This window comes from Rattus norvegicus, chromosome 14 (assembly GCF_036323735.1).
Source record: "Rattus norvegicus strain BN/NHsdMcwi chromosome 14, GRCr8, whole genome shotgun sequence".
In the NCBI taxonomy this organism is placed as follows: Eukaryota; Metazoa; Chordata; class Mammalia; order Rodentia; family Muridae; genus Rattus; species Rattus norvegicus.
Window position 1 is genome coordinate 21016367 of NC_086032.1, and position 26826 is coordinate 21043192.

The following is a 26826-nucleotide window of genomic DNA, read 5'->3' on the forward strand; positions in this document are numbered from 1 at the left end:
TACAGAAAATGTGGTACATCTACACAATGGAATATTACTCAGCTATCAAAAACAACGAGTTTATGAAATTCGTAGGCAAATGGTTGGAACTGGAAAATATCATCCTGAGTGAGCTAACCCAATCACAGAAAGACATACATGGTATGCACTCATTGATAAGTGGCTATTAGCCCAAATGCTTGAATTACCCTAGATCCCTAGAACAAACTAAACTCAAGACGGATGATCAAAATGTGAATGCTTCACTCCTTCTTTAAATGAGGAAAAAGAATACCCTTGGCAGGGAAGGGAGAGGCAAAGATTAAAACAGAGACTGAAGGAACACCCATTCAGAGCCTGCCCCACATGTGGCCCATACATATACAGCCACCCAATTAGACAAGATGGATGAAGCAAAGAAGTGCAGACCGACAGGAGCCGGATGTAGATCGCTCCTGAGAGACACAGCCAGAATACAGCAAATATAGAGGCGAATGCCAGCAGCAAACCACTGAACTGAGAATAGGTCCCCTATTGAAGGAATCAGAGAAAGAACTGGAAGAGCTTGAAGGGGCTCGAGACCCCAAAAGTACAACAATGCCAAGCAACCAGAGCTTCCAGGGACTAAGCCACTACCTAAAGACTATACATGGACTGACCCTGGACTCTGACCCCATAGGTAGCAATGAATATCCTAGTAAGAGCACCAGTGGAAGGGGAAGCCCTGGGTCCTGCTAAGACTGAACCCCCAGTGAACTAGTCTAGTGGGGAGGGCAGCAATGGGGGGAGGGTTGGGAGGGGAACACCCATAAGGAAGGGGAGGGTGGAGGCGGATGTTTCCCCGGAAACCGGGAAAGGGAATAACACTCGAAATGTATATAAGAAATACTCAAGTTAATAGAAAAAAAAAAAAAACAATTGCTTATTATGTAACAGTTATAGCTGAGTAAGTGTGTTATAATATTTTGGCTATAAGAAAGGTATATTTCAGAAGATCACATTAGGGTTAGGACTATCGATATTTCTTAGGATAAGCTACTTTTTTGCATAAATGTTAATATATATTTTACATTAGACTATTACCAAGTTTTTAGTTGATGGTAATTTGATTCAACTTTATTAACTATCTGAGTGGCTAGATTTTATGATTATAATAAACATTAATGCATACAATAGTCATTTAGTCCATCATTTTAAATCTATTGATGTATAAAAAATATGATGTAAATAATTTTAGAAAGTTTCTGTGTGTGTGTGTGTGTGTGTGTGTGTTTGAATATGTATGGACTAAAATAGTACTTAACTTAAAATAACCTGATGTTAACACTAAGCCAAATAGTATGTCTAAGACGACTTGAGAACATAGGGCATAGTGTTTTTGTTCCATTATCTGATTCTATAAAACTACAATTTTCAATAGGGAATTGGGAAGGGAGGCACAGTGTAAGCTCTTGCTGTGCATGTATGTAGACCTGAGTTCAGATCCTCAGTCTTCTAGCTTTTGCCTGTAATCCCTGGGCTTCTACAGCAGAATGAGATGTAGAGACAGAAGAATGGGTAAAAGCAGACCAGCTAGGCTGCTGTGCACAGCAGTAAACAACAGATCCATCTTAAATAAGAGAGAATTTAAGGACTAAAACCTAGTGAGTGTCTTCTGACCTCTCCATGTGTATATACTACCCACACTTCACATACACTATACATGTAAAGACAAGGAAAAGAGGCAAAAGAGGGTACATTAAAACTGTAAATGTGTTAATTGTGTTAATTGTTCAGGATATTTTCACAGTTTTATGACTAAACATTTAGTAACTAAAATGTGAAATAAATTGTGCATGGTCTTACCTTGCTTATAAGACTAGGAACTTTAGTTTAGAATCACAACCTTTTCTACCAAATACATGTAAATTTGAAATTTAATCACTGAGTGTAAGCAAAAATATCTTGTTGGAAAAACAACTTCGGAATATTAGTATTTTATCACCAATACCGTTTGCCTGAAATTCAGCTGGATGACCCTATAAAACTATATTTTGACTCTGTCTGTAGTTTAGTGAAATAAAAAAAAAACCCACAAGGCTTTTTTCAGGTTTTTTTTTTCTAGTTTTGTTTTTACACTGGGCCAAGAACAAGGCATACCCATAGCATGGGGCTACAATGAGAGTCAGATCTATAGGTAAAAGACCTAGAATTCAGTATGGTCTATGGCCAATAGCATAGAAGGCAGCAGGCTACATGTATATGTGACTTCTACCCTAAGGAGCAGTAGTGGTCTAAGGAGGGAAGAATCTGAAATAACCATTCTGAGGCACTAAGGTGAGATCTGCCACCACAGATACCAAAATGGTCGCCAGGTTGTTAGCAACCCCCACTCTCAGCTTTCTGGATGGAATTCAGGTATTTGATTTTATCTCCTCTCTGGAGGAGACTCCCCTGTGTAACTAACATTCCTAGTTCTTTTAGTGCTTTGTGTGAGTACAAGAACCTCCGAGCCCTCAACACATTAAAGGAATGAAAGATCTCTGAACTCTAAATTGACTGACTTATGCTGACTACACGTTCTCTGGGTCAGTAACATGAATTACCTACATGCTAGTGGTCATATATTCATGCATCTTTCCCTATTTTTATCTTAAACAATCTTGAGCACTATAGTTGCTTGGTATCAAAATTATTTCAAAAAGATGAGAGTATTGATTTAATACTGGATATTACATTTTTTTATGTCTGCATTAGACCACATTGTCTTGGGAACAGATTGCTTCCACGATATTTCCTTTAAATTCCTGAAGATCTCTGAAACCAACAAAGTCTAAGAAAGTATTAACCAATTCCTGAACTTATATATGACCTGCGGTTTGCATAAAGTATCAGATGTTCCATAAAGAAGCAACAAAATAGTTTTGTGTGTTCATCTTTTAGCTATAAGGAGAATGCCATGCAGTTATCAAGACTCCACAATGATCAGCCAGTGAAGCCCCTGGACAGAGCCGTCTTCTGGATTGAGTTTGTCATGCGTCACAAAGGAGCCAAGCACCTTCCTGTGGCTGCACATGACCTCAGCTGGTTTCAGTACCACTCTCTGGATGTGATCGGGTTCCTACTGGTCTGTGTTGTAACTCTGACGTTCGTCATCACTAAATGTTGTTTATGTGTAGAAAATTTTGTTTGAGAGAAAGGAAGAAAAAGGGTAATAGAAAGAAAAAGAACTAGGTCTTTTTTAGATTTGGGAAAGTCCGGAGTGACATTATATTAATTCTAACCACAAGAAGCCTGCAACCATCTGCTTTAGTCCTATTTTCAAATAAGTTGTTCTGTTTCAGACAGGAAACAAATGTAGACATGTAATATAATGATTAACTTCTAGTGTATTCCATTCTTCTATCTTGTAGGCATTCTCCTCTCTCTTTCCTCAGATAGGGAAACCATGACTTCTAAATATAGTCTATAGAAATGAAGTGATGAATAACAATATGTTAGACCTCTGGGAAGACACATAATATGAGTATTATTGATGTATGTTAGGATCTCCTAGAGTCAATGTCACAAGCCTATCATATTGTTTAAGAACAACCACATGAACTTAGTGTATTGTGAGATGAAACTTATCTAATAAAAATGAACTTTTCTGTTTCTCTAGTGTTACAGATATTACAGCATGAATTCTTTTTGATTTTCAAAAAATATTTTTACTGAATAGAATTTTTAATTTATTTTTGTTATTGGATATTTTTATTTACATTTCAAATGTTATTCCCTTTCCAGGTTTCCTGTCCATGAGCCCCCTATTCCATCCCACTCCACATTCTATAAGGTTGGTCCCCTTCCCCAACCACTCCACTTTCCACATCCCTGTCCTGACATTCCCCTAAACTGGGGCATCTAGCCTTGGCAGGACCAAGGGCTTCTCCTCCCATTGGTGCTCAATGAGGCCAACCTCTGCTACATATACAGCTGGAGCCATGGGTCTGTCTATGTGTACTCTTTGGGTGGTGGTTTAGTCCCTAGGAGCTCTGGTGGGTTGGTATTGTTGTTCTTATGGGGTTGCAAACCCCATTTAGTTCCTTCAATCCTTTCTCTAACTCCTCCAGTGGGGGTTTGTTCTCAGTTCAATGGTTCGCTGCTAACATTCACCTCTACATTTGTCATGCATCATATTTTGGTCATTTGCCTCTTCCTTAATTCTCGCTAGATCCTAACAATCCCACTGCCCACTTAAATTCATTTTCCTTCTCTCTCAAAAATTAAAAAAAAAAGGAAAAACAACAAAAATACTGTCAGGGGTCTGTCTAACTCCTAGACCCTCATTCTGATCCTAGGCTACTCAAAAACTAAAAATCTTGTAACTCATGGTGGAGCCATCCACCATGGCATCCCTATGGATGGCATTCTTTGCTTGGGGACCAACGTGATAATGTTGCTTACATTGTGGCTGAAGGAGTAGCTGTAGGATTCGATAGCAGAGTACTGTGAATTATAGATTTTCTCAGTGCATTAAAGTTTTGAATAACAAACCTTTGTAAGTATAATCATTTTAATGTTTGCATACCTACTTATTCTTTTGTCCGATGTTTGAACCCAGATTTTTGTTTTTTCCTTTATTTGTTTATTTATTTGTTTGTTTATTTATTTATTTATTTAGGCATTATAGGCATGTACTCTATCACTGAGCTCTGTTCTTAGGTCATTTTATTTATTCATATATTCCCTTATCTATTTGTTATATAATTGTTATTGGTTAGTTCTTACCTGAATGAAAAGAGAATAAAAATAAGGGTTGAGGCCAAAATACGGGCAGAGTTAAATCATACTATGAGGGACTGTAACAAAACAATCTTTGGCTTTATTATTATTGTTTTGCTTTTGTTTCTTACAAAGTGTCTGGCTATGTGAAAAGACTAGATTAGTATTGACACTTCAAGAATTTTTTTTTTTTGCTTCTTACAAAAGGTCTCATCATTTGATTTTGTTGGTAAGTATTAAGTCATAATCCCATACACTTATTGTAAACAATATAGGCCATTCACATTTATAGTTAATAATAATTAATCTATAGTGAGAGGTTAGTACAACCTCAATTCCACTTCCTTCTTATCCTTGCTTGCCTAAGAACACAGTGGAAACTTGAAAGGGAGTTGCCTCCTGTCTCTGAATTGTGACCTTTACACTAGTATATTAATGATTTCTTATCCACTACCTCAAGCTTTATATCCACAAATGATCAATAGTTCATTCTTATTTTGTTTGTTTAGCTTTGAAGACTTATAGCTCTAGTCTGTATCTTAGAAATGGTTTTCTGTATATTTTTGTGTTTATATCCTGGGTGCTCTAGTTGAAGCCTATATGCTAAGACCTCTATAATTAAGGTTGGATAGAATACTTTCTTTACACTTTTTATGTAATCCTCTTTATTAATTATAAAAAAACCCTTGCATTACCTAATTCATGTTACATGATATGTATTTTATTTTCCTTTAAAAAATAGAGAATACAATATCATTGTCAGCCGTTCACTTTATCCAGTCTATAAAGCATCTAGACATAGCCATCTTCTAAACTGAGTTTATCACGCACTACGCATGGGCCAAGAACGTGTGGCCATTTGTATATATAATCTTATCTGGTACTGGTCCTATTCTCTTGTCAACATCTAGTTGGGGGGCCTGGGTATGGTCACATATCACCAGGACACAGGGGATGCAGAGCAAAGGCAAAAGCAACTGCACGCAGTTGCAAGCTTTATTAATCCTTATATAGATATGAATATGCATTACCTCAATTTCCATTTTGGCCAGATACCATAAGATAATTTTTCCCATGATACCAGGAACAACTGAGGCAAGACTAAAGAAAGAAATAAGACTAAACAAAGGTTTCTTATCAAAATATTCATATAACAAATCACCCCTCTTCTTATTATCAAATATACTCACCATAACCAAGAGAGCATAAGAATCACTTCCAAAGAAACAGGACACAGCAAAACATAGTTTAAGGTCAAGTGAGAAAAACATTTTCTTCTCAAGGGCATCATTCCAGCCGCTACTTGCACCCGTCACCAGTCCTTACTTAATCCTGCCTGGGAGCTGCATCTCTATGTCTCAACATTCCCTAGATGTGGTTGGATTTCTACCAGTCTGTATGTCAGGCTACGCTTTCTTGTTGGAAAATAAAACTCTGCTTCTCTTTTATCCCAACCCTTTAGAAAGAAAGACAGTGAGTAGAGCAATGCAATATTCTAAAAATATCTCTCACATTAAGAGACTGGAACTTTTCCTAGACATCACAGTCAGGCAGAGTTAATGATACACCTTGAGGTTACTTAATCCTTAAGACTACTAAACTTCCATGTACTAAACCTGTTTGTTCAACCTGACTTTAGAAAAAAATTAACATCATTTGCTTTGGATTTCCCATATAATCAACTTTTACAACCTAAGTTAACACATGGCTCTAATCTTAAATTATATACCCTTCTATGCTCCTGACACAGTCAACACAGGTGTATGTATCATTTGTTGAAAGTAGTAAACACAGAGGTTGAAAGCAATTTCCTAAACTCACCATAAAGATTGAAAGTAATCACAAACAGATATTAATTGATAACTAATGATATTTTTGGTACTCTTTGTTGTCCTAATCAGCTGTGATAAGTTGGAGCCAGTGATTCAATCTCTTGTAAAACTCTAGAACACTTCTTAAAAGTATCCCATTCCTTTCAAGGTTATGTTTGCTATGCTGTTCAGTAAAGACACAGAGATACAAGGACAGAGTCCTCAGGTAGGCAGATTCAGATTCATGCAACAGACGACAGAAAATACAGGGAGCATGAAGAAAAGTATTCAAACCTAATTCACTCTTGGTTAAAAGACTCCAAAGGGAAGTGCTTTTCTTTCTTTCCGTAATGTGATACCAATGGATGTATTACTGATGACTCAGAGTGAATCAATGAACAATTCCTTTGAGAGCTATTGGGTGATCTAAGGTTGTGTGTCGTAAGAGAGAGAATTTTGTCTATTCCAGCATTGTGTATCCCAGCATTAGTTGTTGCAAGGTAATTCTATTTTATAAAACTTTAGAATATTTAGTATGCATACACATTTTCCTTTTGCATAAATGCTAGTAACTAGGCAATTCTAAGATAGTTTCTTTAAACAATTTAGTGCTGAGTTAGGAATAAAGGAGGGCTGATCAGCTATTAGTAAATGGAAAATTACCAGTAAAAGTAGAAGCAAGTTGAGATTTCCTGAACATACTCTGGGCAAAAGAGCCTGGTATGTCTCTTCCCTGAGAGGTTCTGCCAGCACCTGACCAATACAGACTTACTCATTGCCAACCACCAGACTGAGCCTAGAGACCCCAATAGTAAAGCTAGGGGAAGGACTGAAGGAGCTGACGGGGGTTGCAACCCCTTGGAAGAACAATATCAACCAACCATCCACCCAGAGCTCCCAGGGACTAATCCTCCAACCAATGTGTACATGGAGGAACCCATGGCTCCAGATGCATATGTAGCAGAGGAGGGCCTTATTTAGCATCAATACAAGGGGACACCCTTAGTCCTGTGAAGGCTTCATGCCCCAGCATAGTAGGATGCTTGAACAGTAAGGTGGGAGTGGGTGAGTGGGTGAAGCACCCTCTTAGAGGCAAAGGGGAGGATAGAGCAGGGGAGGGGGAGACTGGGGATTTTTGGAGGGATAACCCAGAAGGGGCTATCATTTGAAATGTAAACAAATAAAATGATTAATTGTAAGAAAAGAGTTTATAAAAGAAAAACCCATTGAACTTCTCGAGGGGAAAAAATACACTTAGGAGAAATTTTAGTAATAATAATGATAACTCCATTCAGTAAATAGAATATGTTGTTTTTATACATTTCACTAAAATTTAAAAAATATATTTTCAGTAAAAATTTAGAAAATTCATATGTATAGGTTTTTCAGAAATAAGAATATACTAGTACCCTTTCATTTTATAAATATATTTTAAAAGACAGAATATTACACATGTCTCATTCTAAGGCAACAGTTACATTTTACGTACTTTGAGACAAATTTTACCATCTTCAGCTTTTTAAACCACCTTCTGGAAACTCACTGATGTCACACTCGATGTTGACCTTCTCCCCTTTTTGTAACATCATACACAATTCAGGACTTAGTCCAAGCATCTGTGATCAAGAATTCACTCCTTTGTTTTGATCAAAACATTTTAAAAGCTGAATGAAAATAAAAATAATATGGCAAATGGTACTTAAAAATTCCCATTTATTAAGATGCTAAAGGTTGTTAGTACTCTTGCCTTCATGGCATCTAATCGAACACAAGCAAGAAGCACTGAGTTTCTAAACTTGAAATACTTAAAAAACAGATAACATCAGAAATTCTGAGAATAATGAACTCACAGTTAGACATTGAGTCTTCAGCCACATGGGTAACCCTTCCCTGGCTGTCCAGATAGATAATTAGACATAATGTCAACAAGGCTTGAATTTTGTTTATGAAGTATTAGATAAATGTTCACTGGAGAATCTGTGTCGATGGGCCGTTTTTCTCTTAAAACCTCATCATTCTGTATACATACATATCCTATGGGAACTGAAGAAGAAATTTTGTTTCTCAGTTATCAACTAAAGATAGAAAAAATTTAATGAACTGAGGTGACAAGTATCTAATATTATAGTTAATATTTATTTTATGCACTTATGTGTACAGATAAATATAGATTAAGTACACAGGCAGATAGACAGATTGCTATATTTACATATCTACCAATTGTTCTCTTGAAGTTTTCCTATTCACCACATTTCCTCACGGGCACAGAAATGGTCTTTGTAATGTTTAGTTAAAATTGTGAGACACGGTAATAATAGCATACCATCACCAGAAAAGAAATCAGATCAATTGATGGCAGATAAAAAAATAATAATTGAAAAATTTTTAGTATGGTTACATTTGAAACATAATTAAAAATAAGATTTAAATTAGAAAACCAGATACAATTTTTTTCTTTTTTTTCCTTTTCCCCCCTCCCCATCCACCCTCCATTACCACCCTCCCCCAACAATTCTGTTCACTGGGGGTCCAGCCTTGGCAGGACCAAGGGCTTCCCCTTCCACTGGTGCTCTTACTAGGCTATTCATTGCTACCTATGAGGTCAGAGTCCAGGGTCAGTCCATGTATAGTCTTTGGGTAGTGGCTTAGTCCCTGGAAGCTCTGGTTGCTTGGCATTGTTGTTCATATGGGGTCTCAAGCCCCTTCAAGCTCTTTTAGCCTTTTCTCTGATTCCTTCAACGGGGGTCCCGTTTTTCAGTTCAGTGGTTCATTGCTGGCATTTGCCTATGTATTTGCCATATTCTGGCTGTGTCTCTAAACCAGATACAATTTAAGCAATAAGACTGAATTGGCTCACAAATACTTCAAAAACCAAAAAAAAAAAGGTTATATTCAAATAAACCATTAGAGATATTTAGATATAATTCAAGGATGGAGAATATCCTCAATTAAAGTATTAAATATAATGTTATTCAGTGAATTCTCAATTTCTAGGAAATTTTAAATCTTGCTATCCATTTTATTACTTACCCATTCAGTCCCATTTTTACACATCTAATTATATTATATATAGGCAATGGAAAGTCACTGAAGGAATTATCTGTTACTGTATGGTTGGGGATATTATTTTTTCCTTGAGTACTTTAAATATATTTCTCCTGTAACACATAATCTTAAATATTTGCTATGAATTCTTTTCCTAGTCTAGTAGGATTCCATATAGTGGATTGATAACTCGTTCATGCTAATATTGGGACTATCTTTGTTTTAGAGTTTGACAATAGTGATTTTGGTGAAATATGTATATATATATATATATATATATATATATATATATATATATATATATAATTTCTTAAATATCCACATCTTTTTATAAAAGAATATTCCAAGAAGTTATTTTGTAGACTTTTTATGATTTTTCTATATTTTCTTGTACTATCATAGTGGCAATATCTTCGACGTGTATTCATTTCATTTCAAGTTTCTTATTCCATTTCAAGTTTCAAATTATTTGTATTCAAAGGCAGACACTAGTTTTCTTCTACATTTTCTGTTGTAGCTGGCCACTTGCTTAGTCTTTTGGAGGACCACTACTGCCATGGCATTTTTGCCCCTTTTTAATAATTCTCAGTTGTAAATATATCAGACTTGTTAGGTACTTCCTTCTACACTTTGTCAAAATTGTAACTCACCATTTCCTTAAACTTTCTTACTTGGTGTTCTTTTCTAGGAAATATCTCAATTTCATTTTCTTAGATGTCTGTTGGTATATAGTTATTTGTTTCTTTAGTGTCGACCTGTTACCAACTCATTTTGTCATGGTTTATATTTTAAGAGTATTCTAGGTCATATTTATTTTAATACTATTTTAATTATTCAGACAAAATATTTATTTTTCAATCTAAACAGGATATAAATTATTAGGGAAGAAATACTCAACAGTGCCATCATGAATGATCTTTCTTTTGATTCTTATATTGCTAATGATAGAATTTACTTTATTGATGGATGAGTTTTTCGTGTTGGAGATCTATTAGGTCTGAGTATTAGTGGATTGGACCTGATTACAACTACTTGTTAGTATCCAAGGGCAAATTTATAAAGATTTGTGAGCAAATGTCCTGCTTCCTGCAGTACAGAGTATGTGGATACATCTTATCGGTTACTTAACCGAGCTTTACTGGGCTACCCTGCTGATAATAAGCTGCTAAACACTTTGGGAATTGAAAAAAGATTGCTAGATTAACAAACTATTTTGCGATAGCCTTCTCAGGTAAACTTACTCAGGCAAGCCTGCAAAGTCCCTGGGATTTCAACAGTGGACCAGATGGGTTGTATCCTATCTGTATTTGAGAACGTTTTTGATCAAGCCATTAAATTATTTTTCAAAGCTATTTTATAGAGCCAAGAGAGGGTACATAGGTTCAATTGGTTGCTACAAGGGTAATGGGAAAATGGTTGTAGCACTTTTTTTTCCTGAAGAGTTCAAAATACCTAAAACTCATTAGAGAGTTGTTTGTATGTATCCTACAAGCTTCTGAGGACTGTGAGTGAGTACAGTTACCAGGTAGATTTTAGAGGATACTTCAGTAGTAGCTGGCCAACTACTTTCAAACCGAACAGCAGGTTTATATCTCAAGATAGAGCTTTTCAGGTGGATGACAGAAGATAGAAATAAACCATGATCCCCAAGCTCCTTGTAATGTACGTCGCTGAAATAACTAGGAAGCTCACCAAACTCAGACACTGTGAAACCATGGGCGTTTTTAGTAGTAAAAGCTTCAGCTATCCACAGTGCGACAACAAACATGTATGGTTCTTTCATTATATTAATATACAGTATAATATATTATATTATATAGTATCTCAAAATCAACACTCTTTTACTATTTGTCTACTCTGCAAGAAGACATATAACTCTGTCACTACTTATCTGTTTAAAAAAATGAATTCATTTCTTTTTTAAAAAAATTATATAAAGTAACAATCGCACACTTGAGAAATTTTTGAGACATGAAGATACTCTTGGAGGTTTATTGTGCTGTGGAATATTAAATAAGTATCCATGCAACCACTAGCAAGGCATTTGTGAGCAGGCCAGCCTGTTCTCATTTCACAAACTCTCTGACCCTGAGAATCCCATGCTACTGCTGGCAAGGCACTGGCAGGCAGGCTGACCTGGCCTGAGAGCCCAGCAGACTCTCTGATCCTGAGCTACCAAACCTTTCCACCTGGCTTGCTAAGTTCCCATGGCAGGTCACTGCCACATCGGCCCCTTGCTTCCAAATGCCAACTTCTTTTTGGGGTGTACTTCTTCCAATCCCAAGCCTTGCCACCATACCTTTCTCTCTGGAACCCAGTTGAGTTACAACACCGCACAAACTTAGCTTAGAATCAACAGGTAACACAATTGTTGGGCATAGCAACTAGCATCCTAATTTTGTATGCTCTATTAAATAGAACTCTTCTGGTGGTGAATCCTGGTGGATCCGCCATCTAAACTGGGGGTCTCTTGCTAGCTACATTGTCCTCCTAGCTCTTTCTGTCTGTCCAAAAACAAGTCACTTTTCCTGTCTCTTCTCCTCTCCAACCCAGAAGTCCTGCCTACTCCTCGACCAATGATTGGTTCCTAGAAATCTTTATTCATTAGGGGAAAGTTCACGGGAATTCACCCGAGTATGTGATTTACTCCTCAGCCCAGGCAGCATCTCTTGGGGAAGCAGAATTAGCATCAAAATATTAACAACACCAGGGCCATTCACAACACTTCCCACTTCTGTCCAATTAAAAGGATCTTTTCTCAGATATGAATTGAGCACAACTATTACCATCTTGTTATTTATAAAGTAGAAAATATACCTGAATATAACACTCAGTCCATCATTTTTGTCAGCTAACTAGAACACTCTGCTATCTATCATAACTTAAGAAAGGCTTAATGGGTTATGTCTTGGTTAGCTCATATACTATGTGAACACTATCCTCTTAATATATTCTCTCAATGCTAAATAGCCTGGGTTACCTATAAGACTATAACTAGTCTTTGAACCCCATCAGAAATCTGAGAATGACCAGTACTATCTGAAAATATAGAAAGCCTAAGAGCTTACAGAGCTGAGACAAACTCTAGAGACAGCTAGCTGCCTACCTATACAGCCCCAGTATGTCAGGAAGCTGGAGCATCAGTCTTTAGCCTTCTGGCCCAAGATATCTGACAAATCTTGAAGAACAGGAATTATTAAGGACGGGCTTATTCTCTCTTGGCAGAACTAAGCTGTCCTAACCTGTAACCTGTGTCCTCTCAAGAGGGTACAGATCTGTAAGAAAAATAGGCAATTCCTGCCCAGTGGTCACCTAGCCATAATGTACCTCACCTGGAGGTAGAGTTGCTCACCTGCTTCATTGAACCCATGAATGGGGAGCTCATATGAGCAGATATGTCTCATTGACAAGTGAATACATTAACATTAATTGTCACATTCTGTAGATTTCTGATATTTTTGAGAACTATCTATCAATGTAAAGTACTCTGCAATGACTCTCAGCTATTTATAAATAAAATATCTAGCAAGCTCCCTAGCAATTAACTCAGAGCCAAGAATTTGATATCTGGTCCTTAACTCATACTGTCTCATCATATAAGAAACAGTTTGTAATAACCGTTAAAGAAGGACTGAATCCAAGCCTTGTATTTTTAAGTGTGTTGTATGGTCACAATGCCTATTATAAGAATTAGAATATTAGCCCCAATTTTATATCAATAAGAAATTTGTACCAATGAAAACCTTAAATTTCTATCAAAATAAATTCTGTACCAAAGTAAGATATTATGACTTCAACTTAGTAACTATTATAAAGATTTCTTACCAAATGAGATTAGGACTGCACAATCAACTCTAGCTATTTCCTCCTTTTTCAAATTATGACCATTTCTAGATTTCCCAGAGAGACAACTTAGAATAACCAAATCCAGATGCACAAGTCCAGGTGACGACTCTTCATACCTATTTCCAGCTATAGAGTTAGGGCTAGGGCTAGGGCTAGGGCTAGGGCTAGGGTTAGGGTTAGGGTTGGGATTAGTGTTAGGGCATTGAGATATCATTGAGGGGAACTGTAGGGGAAATAGGGTAGTTGTTTGGCCTTAAGAAGGCCACGTTAATGATTGTTGTAGTCTCTGATGTCTGTGTTCTGACTGGATTCGGCTGAAAGTCCCTGAGATCACAAGTTAAAGCAGGTCAGTTCAGCATGTCTGATGATGAAGCTCACCAAAGCTTTACATTCTGTAATATATAAATTTCGAAACAAAATTTTAGTATCAAGATAATTTTTTGTTTGATTCTCTGGACTCTAGTTCTCCTGGGGTTCTCCCTTTGTCATATCTGATCCTTACAATTCTGGAGGGTGATAGACACTAACCACCTTTTCTAAAAACCTTCCTCCCAGATCAGCATATTCTTCAGTGGGCAACCAGGAAAGCTTGTATCCTGCCTTCTCTTTCACAGAAATAGTAAAGCAATGACAAAACTCATATTTTAGGCCTTTTCTAATTTGTCAAGTTGGGATATTAACCCAAAATTCCCATGGATCCCACCTTCAAAGAATATGAGATATCCTGCAGGACTTCAAAGCTTCCCTAAAACTATTATTTTCATACCATCTCCCTACTATCCTAAAAAATCTTTTGCTTATTGTATAAACCAAATTTTGGGCCTTTTTCCTAATCTGTCATACCTGTGTAATTATCCCAAAAATCCTGTGGAGCCCACGTTCAAAGAATATGAGTTTCCTATTGACTTTAATACACCGTCTATCTGCTATGCTCTCTGCCTGGAGCTAAAGACTCTATTAATTAATACCTATTCATAGCAGACAATTATCACTGCTTTCTACTTGGAGTTAGTGACTAATTTTCCCTAACCTAGTTCCAAACCTCGGGCAGAATTCTCCATGTGATTCGGACGAAATCTGTATAAAAATCTATCCTAAAAGCAAACAGTCCCAATTTTATAAATTCACAGTTCAGTCAATATCTGCCCCAAGAAGTAGGCAGCTTCCATTTTCTGGCTCTCTGAATCAGCACAGCCATCTTATTTCTTTTCACAGCAGGGGACCTCAGAGCCCTTTTTGTTTCAAGGTTCCTGTTTTTTCAGTTTTCATGTGACTTGACTCTACCCAACTTGCCAAACCTCCAAATTTCTAACTATATTTTTATGTAAAGGCTAAGAATCTTAAATTTCTATCTTTTTCTTCCTTTTTTTTTTTTTTTTTTTTTTTTTGGAGCTGGGGACCGAACCCAGGGCCTTGCGCTTGCTAGGCAAGTGCTCTACCACTGAGCTAAATCCCCAACCCCAGAACCTTAAATTTCTAATGGATTCTTGACTTTACGTTGGATGTCATCTATACCATGAAAGAATAAAAATGCACCCTCCTACTCTAAGGCCACTGGCACTGTTGGTCTCACTGCCTCTATTGCCTCACGCACCCATGGCAAGTCAGGTCACTTCCATGCCAGCCCCATGCTTCCAAATTCCTGTGGCTAGCTGGGCTGACCCACCACTTTACCTTTCTCTGGAACTCTGTTGAGTCATCACGTGAAGGAAAACACCACATAAACTTAGTTTAGAATCAACAGGTAACACAATCTCTGGGCACAGCAATTAGCATCCTAATTTTGTAATCTACTCTAAATCTAACTCCTCCAGTGGCGATCCTGGTGAATCCACCATCTACACTGGAGGTCTCTGGCTAGCTACATTTTGTGCTCCATGCTCTCCCTGTCCAATAGCAGGTCACCTTTTCCTGCCTCTTCTCTTCCCCTCTCCAACCTGGATGTCCAGCCTACTGGTCTCCCAGTGATTAGTTCCTAGACATCTTTATTCATTAGGGGAAAGTTCACAGGAAGTGCACTGAGAACTCCTCATCCTAGGCAGCCCCTCTTGGGGAAGTGTAATTAGATCAAAATACAAGCAGAACCAGGACTATTCATAACAATTCCTAATTAATTTTATGTAAAATTTCTAACATTTGAAATTATGCATTTCTGGGGGTGACCTACAATTTTCAGAGATGAAGGGGAGGAGGTGGGAAGGAGAGGTCATGTGAGGGTGGTAATGAGAGGAGGGAGGGGCTTTTGATCAGGATATAAAGACAATAAATGCCTAGAACAAATGAAACTCAAGACAGATGATCAAAATGTGAATGCTTCACTCCTTCTTTAAAAGGGGAACAAGAATACCCTTGGCAGGGAAGAGAGAGGCAAAGATTAAAACAGAGACTGAAGGAACACCCATTCAGAGCCTGCCCCACATGTGGCCCATACATATACAGCCACCCAATTAGACAAGATGGATGAAGCAAAAAAGTGCAGACCGACAGGAGCCGGATGTAGATCGCTCCTGAGAGACACAGCCAGAATACAGCAAATACAGAGGCGAATGCCAGCAGCAAACAACTGAACTGAGAATAGGACCCCCGTTGAAGGAATCAGAGAAAGAGCTTGAAGGGGCTCGAGACCCCATATGTACAACAATGCCAAGCAACCAGAGCTTCCAGGGACTAAGCCACTACCTAAAGACTATACATGGACTGACCCTGGACTCTGACCTCATAGGTAGCAATGAATATCCTAGTAAGAGCACAAGTGGAAGGGGAAGCCCTGGGTCCTGCTAAGACTGAACCCCCGGTGAACTAGACTGTTGGGGGGAGGGCGGCAATGGGGGGAGGGTTGGGAGGGGAACACCCATAAGGAAGGGGAGGGTGGAGGGGGATGTTTGCCCGGAAACCAGGAAAGGGAATAACACTCGAAATGTATATAAGAAATACTCAAGTTAATAAAAAAAACTAAAAAAAAAGACAATAAATACATTAGTTAATGGGAAAAATAGTTATGTATTTATATTTTTCTTCACAATTGATTCTTGCAACTTTCAAATTCTCTGTATTCAAAATATTTCAAACAAACAGTCTGGAAGTCATGTTTAAATCCATAGTTAAGGTAATATTCTATATCTTTAAAATCTTGGACATATGCTTCTTTAATTTCAAATATAATGCTTAAAACTAGGACTACACAAACACTATAGAGATTTGAAACCAAATGCGGAATCATGAATTTAATTTTGAAAAAAAATATGAAATTTGGTCATTTACTTCATGGACAAGGTTCACTACTAGTAGTTTCTAAATTGACCCCTATTTATAACATGCAAGCAAGTAAAGGTTAAACAATGTAGGAATACTGATAGAAGGTTTTGTCCTACATTTTTATATAAATTATTTAAAATATACACATTCCACTGCTCAATTTGATGAAGATCAACATCAAAGCATCTGAAAATGTAGAAATGTTTTAGGTTCCCTTTTAATATTTAGTAAAAAAAATTGAAATTAAAAGAAAATAGAAATAGCTAAGGCATATAATATTATTTCAAACTGCATTTATTAGCATCCCAAATGTTGTAAGTCCTTAGGCAATAATTGTGTCAATAACATGGGAGAAAGAGAGAGAGAGAGAGAGAGAGAGAGAGAGAGAGAGAGAGAGAGAGAGGCTTCCTCTTATAGTTTAGAATAAGAGTGAGCCCCAAATTCGAATGTCCCACATCTCTTACTGTACTTCCAGTGTATCTATAATTTGTGGTCTTTGGCCTGGTTGTTGTGTGTCTTATCTGAGTCTGCCCCTGTTGCCTTCCCATATTTCCTGTCAGTTCCTTACAAAGGACTTTGTTCTATATTTAGAACAAAACACAAAATGGCATAGGAAAGTATTAGGAATATGATAACAGAAATCTTTAATGGAATTTTGCAAGGAAAGGCATTACTTTATTGATATCAAGAGACATAAAACAAAACCCAGAGCCACACATTAACATTATCAACCCATGTTCATATGTTGTACTCTCGATTTAAGATATTGTTGTCTGTTAAGATTGATGCCAGTCTGGCTCCTGTTTGCAGAAAATGAATACCACAATATATACATATACATATATGGTACACACATATAGTACTCTGAATCACAGGCATAGAATACCACATAGTTTAATATTAAACCTGCATGTTTATCTTAAGTTTTGGAACCTGATTACCTGGCATATTGAGGTTGATTTCATTGTTTTCTTGATGACAGGTTAAACTTCAACAGGCTAAGTACACTATAAGATAGCAAATTTAACACTTAGTTCTAAATTAACTCAAGGCATGTTTCTTTTATTAAAAATTCATGTAATATATTCTGAGCATCATTTACCCACTCTCACCTCCTCCAAGTCTTTTCTACCCCCCTACTCAAACAACTCCGTGACTTCTTATGTTAAAAAAAGAGAGACGTAATAAATTCCTCAAGGAAAAAGCAAAAGAAATACACAAAATTCATAAAATTCAAAATTAGTCACCACAATAAAAAGAAAAAACAAAAGACAGTAATACAACAATGCCCAAAACAAAGCAATATGAGATAAAAATTAAAAATCTACAAAAAACAACCACTGAGTTTGTTTTGCGTTGGTCATTTACAGCTTGGCATGAAAACTATACTTAAATGTGGTTTGCACGTCCTCTGAGATTCTACTGGGAAAAAACAATTTTCCTTTGCAACACTTGTTATTTAGAGATAGTTTCTTGTTTAGGCATGGGAGCTTGTGTCCACCTCCGAGCACTTAGAACTCATCTGGCTCTAATTTGTGCAGGCCCTGTGCATGCTTCCACAGTCTGTATGAGTTCATATGTGCATCCATCCTGTTGTATCTGCAAGACACTGTTTGTATGATGTCATCTATTCTCTCTTGCTCTTCAAAACTTTCTGCTTTTACTTTCACAGAGTTCCCTGAGTCTTGAGGGAAAGAATTTTATGATGACATCTCACTTAGGATTGAGTCTTCCAAAGTCTTTCATTCTCTATATATTGCCCAGTTTTGGGACCCTGTATTTGTTCTTGCAAGAGGATGATTAATGATGGCTGAGACACTGATCGTGGGCTATAGTAGAAGATAATTAGGGATCATTAAAATCTTCTTTGCACAGAACAATATTTGTTTTTCCCCAGCTCCATGCCTTATCCAGTCTCAGGTTCTTATCAACCCATCTACTGCCAGAGAACGAACTTTCTACTTCCTAGAATGGGCATTAAAACTTATCAAAGAATGGTGGGTTACTAACACAAGGTTTGTGAAATTACTGAATAAGCATACTATGCAGTCCAATTACCTTTGCAGATCAGTGTTTGTAACTGGGTTGGGGATTATCTTATCTTCTGTTAGCATGCAGAATGTCTCCCAGTAACATGAATACTATTCTACAAGGGTAAAAGCTCTAATTAAGCACAAGCGTAACTTTTACATGTTCAATGAATGATGTAGACACTGTCTTCAGCCACAGGACATCACCATCAGTTTGTGAAGAGTGACCAATAAACTTGGAAGTAGCCAGAGTTGTTTGGTGATTGTCATGGAACCTCTTTGGCCAACAACTCAATTAAATATAACCCATATTATTAACCTGGTTGAAATGTATGGCAAAAGTTTGGCCTATTTGAAGTATTTGAGATATTTTCTAATAAATGTTATTATAAAGGAGCTACCCTATCACTCTCATGTATTACTACTTAGGTCCTGGTTTAAGGTTATATACTATAAGAAAGAGCCATGCAGTTCCTTTGGAAATGCAGCTCTTGAAGAAAGGGATATGGTACATAGAAATTTTGACAAAGATGAACATAGTGTTGGACATCTTTCTGAAGCAACACTGATAATTACTCATGTGCTTTCCAGAAATATATTCATAATTGATATATTAACATAGCTATCTTTCAATTTCTGCAGTAATTATCTCAATGTTGGATTAGTGGACAATTTCTTCTCCACTAATGCTGCATCACTTTCAACATAACTCATGGGTTTAACTAAAATAATTCAGCAATTGAAAATTACTCTTTGTGTACCTAAAGGAAAAGAATTTTAATATAAAAACTTCAAGAGAAGATATATATGATATATTATACTTGTTATTTATATATTACATTAACTTTTTAAAATTTTAAAGTATATAGAGCACACCCTTAGAAATGTGGTCAATTAGAACAAGTCAGATATGACAGTTGTGTTATATTAGTTTATTATGTATTTGCTAATATTTTTGTTTAATCAGTTGAAAGATACATTAAAGCATCCAACTGTGATTTAATATTTTTAAAAAGGTGATCAATTAATAAATTGAGTCAATTAATTTCCACCAAGTATCAATGTTCTATCAAGACAAAGAAATTATGTAGAGCCTCAGATACTTATCTTTAATAGCTCAAAGTATAAGATAATATAAAATATAAAATTGACCTAATTTACATGTCTTCTCTCCGAGGTTTTCTATTCCCATGCATAACTTGTAGGCTCAAAAAGGGTAAGCTTTATATTACTGAAATATTTAAGCTAGAATCATGAGCCATGGTGACAGTAAAGCAGCATGACTGAAGAAGAATGAAGGTCAATGACTGTGTGATAAACTTGTAATAATTAGCCAAAAAATATTTGCCTAATAAGGTGACATTTGAAAACAACAGATCCTTCTCAATAGGCAGAGGTATGGTACAAATTAGGAAAGTAAGAGAAGTTGAGAAAAGAGAAATTACAAATGCAAAGGCCCCTCATAGAGAGTATGAAAAAAACTCATTACCATTATGCAATTTCTGGGTTCCTTCAAGGATATTTAGGGAATGCCTGTTGGCAACCTGTCAGCTAAGTCTCATTAAGGAAAGCAGGAAATTCATGAATTCTCTCCCGTTCTGTTTTACTCATTCACTTCTATTTTACTTAAACATTTAATTATATTGCAGGAGAACAATAAATACTGATGATCAAAATGCTTTCTTTATAAAGTTGTGTCTTTAATATATCAAAAATATCTTTAATTTAAATATGTGGCTTAAAGGTGGGAATATCCAACCACCCTTGAGATAGGAGACAAAGCTTAGAGAATAATAAATTTAATTTTCAAAACAACACCTGAAATTTAGTTAACTACTTCAGGAACACATTGCACAACTAATACTTTTCTGATTTGACTCATTTGTTAAATACATTAGGTATTACATGATAAGTCTTAAAGACATGCTAATAGGTTCCCACCTACATTATTTGTGTAAGATGTGTTAATATGTTATAATATATATTCCAAGGTCCCATGTTCATAAAGATAAATATTGAACTATTTGGGGCATCATTAACATTGTCAGGGTCTTCATTTGATATTTAGCAAAACAAATTTTGAAATGGAGAAAATTAAAATAGGTAGAGCAAATAAAATTATTTCAAAATTTTCATTTATTTGCATCTCAAATGTTGGCAATGGGTACCCTCCTCTTAAGGTAAGCATGAGTAGAGGCTTGGGGTTCTTTTGGACATAAAATACTTGAGCAAGAGAACATAGAGCAATTCTGACAAAGGTGAATTGAAAGCTGTAACTGCCACAATGGTTATCCACCTGATAACTAGATGTGGACGAGAACTACCATATTAGTAGCTGGATTCTCTTTCTACAGTGGTTAGACAAATATTGAGCAGAAGAGTCAATATTCTTTGTCCCACCAGTTATCATTAAATATCATCATTCTATATTCATACCTGCAAAGAGGAAACAGAAAAGATAGCACTATAATTATGATAGACACTTATCCTTATAATTTCAAAGTACAAGAAAATACATCATCAGTTGAAGTAGCAAGTGTCTACTAATATAATTGATCACCTTTTGAAAAGTATTAAATCACAATTGGATGCTTTAATGTATCTTTCAATTGATTGAACAAATGGACAAAAATATTAGTAAATACATAATAAGCTATTGTAACACAACTGTAATATCTGACTTATTCTAAATGACCACCTTTCCAAGGGTGTGCTCTATACACCTTTAAATTTTAATATGTTTATATAATATATAATTAACATGTATAAAATATCATATATATCTTTTCTTGAAGTTTTTATATTAATATACTTTTCCTTTAGGTACAGAAAGAGTAATTTCCAATTGATGAATTATTTTAGTTAAACTCATGAGTTATGTGGAAAGTGCAGCATTAGTGGAGAAGAAACTATGTCAATCAATGTGAGATAAAGTGGTAATAATTTTTCAAGAATTTTATGTCTTTCAGATGATTTTTTTAAATTGAACTACTGTAATGAGTAAAAGATATGGTACACCATAGGAAGGAGAAATTGAGGCAACAACATTAAGTGCATTCACAAAATAGTTATGTTCAATAAAATTGTTAAACTGAAAATTTTAAGATATAATTTAAGGACCCTGAGACACTCTTGTAAAGTACCAAGAAATATTACTACTATTTGGTTTACAGGCAACTTCTCTAATAGTTAAGAAAGACATATTGATAACATTACAGGTCAGTTTTACTCAAGAAAGACAGGATCCAATACTCTTCAATGTTGACTGCATCTGGCCTTTTATTTACTTTTTCACAAACATTACACATTTAATTATATTACATATAAAATGGGATGTTCATATTATTTCTATTATTTTAATTTTTCGTTATTCTTTTTATTCATAGTTCTTCTTATTATTCCTCCCTGGTTTTGTTTATTGAACAGCTTCTTAGAACTAATTCCCAGAAGAGTGTCTGCTAACTTTTTCCTCATCTACTGGAAGAATATTCTCAGATGGGGTTGTGATATGCACCACTCTGTGGGCGTGGTGTCTTCAGTGTAGAGAAAATTTATCACATACTGTGTGGAAGTATCACCTGTCAATAAAAAGCTGATGACAATGAGCTCAGGCAGGATTGGAAGGTAGGACATCTCCCTGCCACCAGGAAGAGATAGGAATTCTGGGAAAGTATCAGACCCAGGAAAGATTTTATTCCTGACTCAGAGGAGACGGACATATAAGACCGAGGAGAGGTAACCAACCACATGGCACACACAAAATAGAATAAATAGGTTACATAAGTTATGAGTTAGTCCAGAAACAAGCCCAAGCATATGGCCTAGGCATTTATTCATAAACAATTAAATATCCAAGTCATTATTTGTTAACTGCGGCATGAGTGGAAAAGCCTATGGTTACAAATGACGTCCATTGCATTAGGCATGTCATTCAAATTTAGTTAAAAACTCAAGCTTAGTGAGGCCAGGTGTATCCTCTTCCCCTGAGGCCAGACAGTGTAATCCAGCTAGAAGGACATAGCCTACATACAAATAACAACTTTTGGGATAGTCCTGGAGATACTCAGAGCAAGGCCTATGCTCAGAGAAAAAAGGGGAGGAGGGATGGGAAGAAGGATTGTGGGAGATGGTAACTGGGAGGGGGCAGTGATCCAGATGTAAAATGAACAAGTAAGTTACCACCACCATCATCATCATCATTATTGTCATCGTGGTCGTCATCATCATCATCACCACGACCATCATCATCATCATTAAATTTTAAAAATCTAATCTTCAAACAAGATTCAGGTATTAGAAAAGCCCCACGTAAGAAGGGCAAATAAATACCTCCCAGAACAATTTCCCAGCTGGGAGGAGGCTAAATCCCTTTAAGAGAGCAGGAGGAGGCCTGTGAGTTGGTAGTAGATTGAGAACAGGAGCCTCAAAGTATGCCCAGCAGATGAAAAACTTTCCAGAGCTGAGGTGGATGGACTGAGTCAGCAATGTTGTAGGTATGAGGCTCAGCTCTCACGAAGGGGCAAACAATGTTCCAGCCCCAAAACTGGCAAGGGCAGTCTGATAGACTGAGCTAACAGGGTGGAGCTAGCCACCACGAACAAGATCTGGCCTGCGAAAACTGCAAACACTCAAAAGCACAGAAAACATATTTTCTCAGAGTTGCAGTGGGAATGAAAAGCCCCAAATTTCTGAACTCTTAATGTATAAGTTTGAAAACAACAGAAGAGAAACACGTATTTAGTTTGAAAATAATAAAATAAAATTCTTAACAAGAGAATTAAACAACATTTCTAAAAGAAATCTCCAGAGGGAAGATTTTGGAGAAAATTAAGTACAAAAACATATTAATTATAGAGAACAATAAAAGAAGAATAAATAAATATGCATGGAAAATAAAGTCTGCAAAGAAAAGAGAAAAATAAAAATAAAGTCTCCAAAGGAAAGAGAAAGGAGAGGAAAACAAAAACAATAACAACAACAAAACTGAAATGCAGTTAGAAATATTAAAGAAGAAAATATGTTCCATGTTAAAAATTTGAGAAACACTGTAGAAGAGGGCATTAGGAGCCCATAAAGTTTTGTTTTGCCTGTCACCATAAAAATAAATATATGTCCAGTAATAATTACAATTTTATATAGCTTTAAGAAAAAAACACAACAAAGCAAACATAGAGAAAAAGAAGACTAAAAAATTAAATGCTAGATTGGAGATTATAGAACAGATATTACAGGATTCTTTAAATCAGAATAAAGAATCGTCAAAAGAATCCAATCTAGAATCTACAATATCAGCAAAAAAGGTAGTTCCAGTTAAGAAAAATCCACCGAGGCTTAAGAAATTAGAGTGGCAACCCATACAGATTCAATATACTGAGGTAAACCTATGGATTCAGTTTAATAAAGTCACCATAGAGCAATGTCATACAATAGATTATATGTTTCATTTGTGGAGTTTGAAAATTTAAACTATATACACATGCTAATACATCATACTATTGATACATATTCAGAATTCCATTGAGCTTTTGCCTTGAATTCTGAAAACGGTGAGTCTAAGATGTGTATATTTATTAAAGATGATAAATCTTGCAGTAGGTGATTAATGCTACTCTAATCACCCCAGTGGTGGTGGTGGCATGTTCCTTACTACCTGACCCAATGTTCTGGGTTCCTGAATGAAAGACACATACATCCCCGTGCAGCACGTTCACACACACACACACACACACACACACACACACACACACACACACAGAGAGAGAGAGAGAGAGAGAGAGAGAGAGAGAGAGAGAGAGAGAGAGAGGGGCAGCCTTATATTTTAATATGCCTTAAACAGCTCAATGGCTGGGTACTTCCAAACCTCCACATGGCTAAAACTTCCTCTCTGATATTCCTGAGTTATCGCTTATTAAAATTTATATTCCATCTTTGTTGCCCTTGTCCCAATTGAGGGTCCATCAGGCTGCTCTTCCCCTGCTCTTACATGATTGGTATGTTCTCTTCTGCACCTTTCAGACCTGGTCATTAGTCCTTTCCAGTCATTGTTCTGTCCCATCTTGCCTTGGAAATCTAAAGTCCTGTCTCTATCTCTCTGCCCAGCCATTGACTGCCAGCAATGTTAATAACCAATGCGGTGGGGGAGGGGGTTTGCAGGCGCCCTCAGAATCTTACATGCAGTCTTGAGTATTCTTATGTTAATTCTATCCAATTAACATAACATAAGCGTTAGACCAAATCCATAAGAGACAGCTATTTTGGAAATGTCTTTGAGGGTTGAAGCTGATGACACTTTAGCAGATGTATCAATAACATGCAACATTTTTAAAAACATTATAGCATCAAAAAATCTTACGGATATCTCTTCTGTTACAATCCTACAGGCAAAGCAAGAGATCTAACAGGACTCTAAAGAAAATGCTCATAGAATAGAATGGGGACAAAGAATATCCCAGAGAGAAATTGAATAATGCTTTATTGATTTAAATTTTTTAAATGTCAATGAGTCAAATAACATAACTGCTAGAGTACACTGGATATGAGGAAGGACTGATGATTTAGATGAGCCTATGTACATGATAATGCCAGAAAGGAGGTCAGGAAGTATATTATATTGAGAAGGAGAATATGCTCTTCTTTCAACAGAAGAAAAACTATGGGTTCTTTCAAAATTAATAAAAATCTGATTTGACCAGGAAAAACACCCTCATGTTCTTGACTGCACATATGAAAGAAATCATAAAGACTAACAGGACAGGTGACTTGAATTGCAGATCCTTCTTCAAGGGAATAGCACTGAGACCAGCTGAGAATTGAAAATGTCTCCAGCCAGGACTTTAGCTAAGCAGAGTCAATAAATCTTGTTGGCTCTAGAATCCGTGGGGCTTATCATGCCGTCCTTCCAAATTGCATAGATAAAAATTCATATTACAGTCTGCTTATTCAATTTAAACTAACTTATGAAAGAAAGAGCCTAACCTCCTCGAACAGAGAGCAGAGAATCATTTTAGTTGACTGTGCATGCCACACATTCGATAGGTATGCTAATAAGAAATGTTTATTACCTGTGAAAGTTCATATGTTAATAAACACCAGTGAAGTTTAAAAGGCCTTGACAGGATTCAGCCTTGAGGATGCTACAAGAATGCTGAGACATTAAAACATATTTTTCTGGCATTTTGCTTCATCTAGTCTCAGAGGACCTCATGAGCAATTTCACCAAATCTTGCTTCCAGGAAAGCTTCGAAGGTGCAGAGCTCCTCTGGTACAGTGTCTCACACTGTTAAAACTTAGGGTTTCTTTTAACCCTGAGCTTTCTCAGCACACAGAGACTGGATAATAAATGTTAGAACTAGCTTTCTTAAGACTGGTCAATATCCCAATTTTATTTAGGTTCCCCAAAGGAAATGATGCCTGTCCACTAGAATTCAGGAAGTAATTTCAAGAGAGTGATGCCTCATTCTAAGAAAGTGAGATGGGTGTTTTTGGGTTAAATGAAATATTAATGGTCTCGGTCAGAGAGGAAACAAAGTAAGGGAGGCTAGATTTGGAGGTTTTTTTCTCTTTTTCTTTCCTTTATTCTTCTTTCTCTCCTGTCTAATTCAGCGTAATACTTACTTACATTCTAAATGTTTACCTTTATAACTCACAATAAAGTCTTAGCAACATGGCTGCCTATTCATGAGCAGCCAAAGACAATACTGGTATGGACAGGAAATCATGTGCAATGTCATTTTAAGCTTACACAGTTTTGTCCTTAATTTTTATATTTTATTCTTAGGAAAAACTCCTATTTTGTGATACAGACTAGAGGATCTCATATTTACATCTATACCCACCTCCTGCACATTGTAAATATCATTATCTTAAGCAAGAATTAAGTCCAAATAACAGCAGGACACATTTAGCAAATTAAGAATGCCTGAAGATGAGTAGAGCCAGACACTGGGAGCAAGTGAAACACAATGGCATTACCTCTTTAAATAACCAGAGCTGGGGCCCCTTGGAGAAACGGCTACATCAGCAGATTTAAAAGTAAGTCTTCCCCAACACTGAATGGGATTCCATCTTCAGACACAGCCAACGATACTACGAACCCTTTCCATGCTTGAAGTACTCTT

The 26826-nt window shown here is 36.4% G+C and overlaps 1 long non-coding RNA gene across 1 annotated transcript; it reads right to left on the reverse strand.

Annotated features, from left to right (window-relative positions):
• Positions 1–10491: 10491 nt before the first annotated feature.
• On the reverse strand, positions 10492–21219 carry LOC120096590 (uncharacterized). The gene is made up of 3 exons (XR_005493205.2): positions 21006–21219; positions 17621–17686; positions 10492–13816 (listed from the first exon to the last, which is right to left on the reverse strand). It is a non-coding gene; the product is annotated as an uncharacterized LOC120096590 (long non-coding RNA).
• Positions 21220–26826: the final 5607 nt, after the last annotated feature.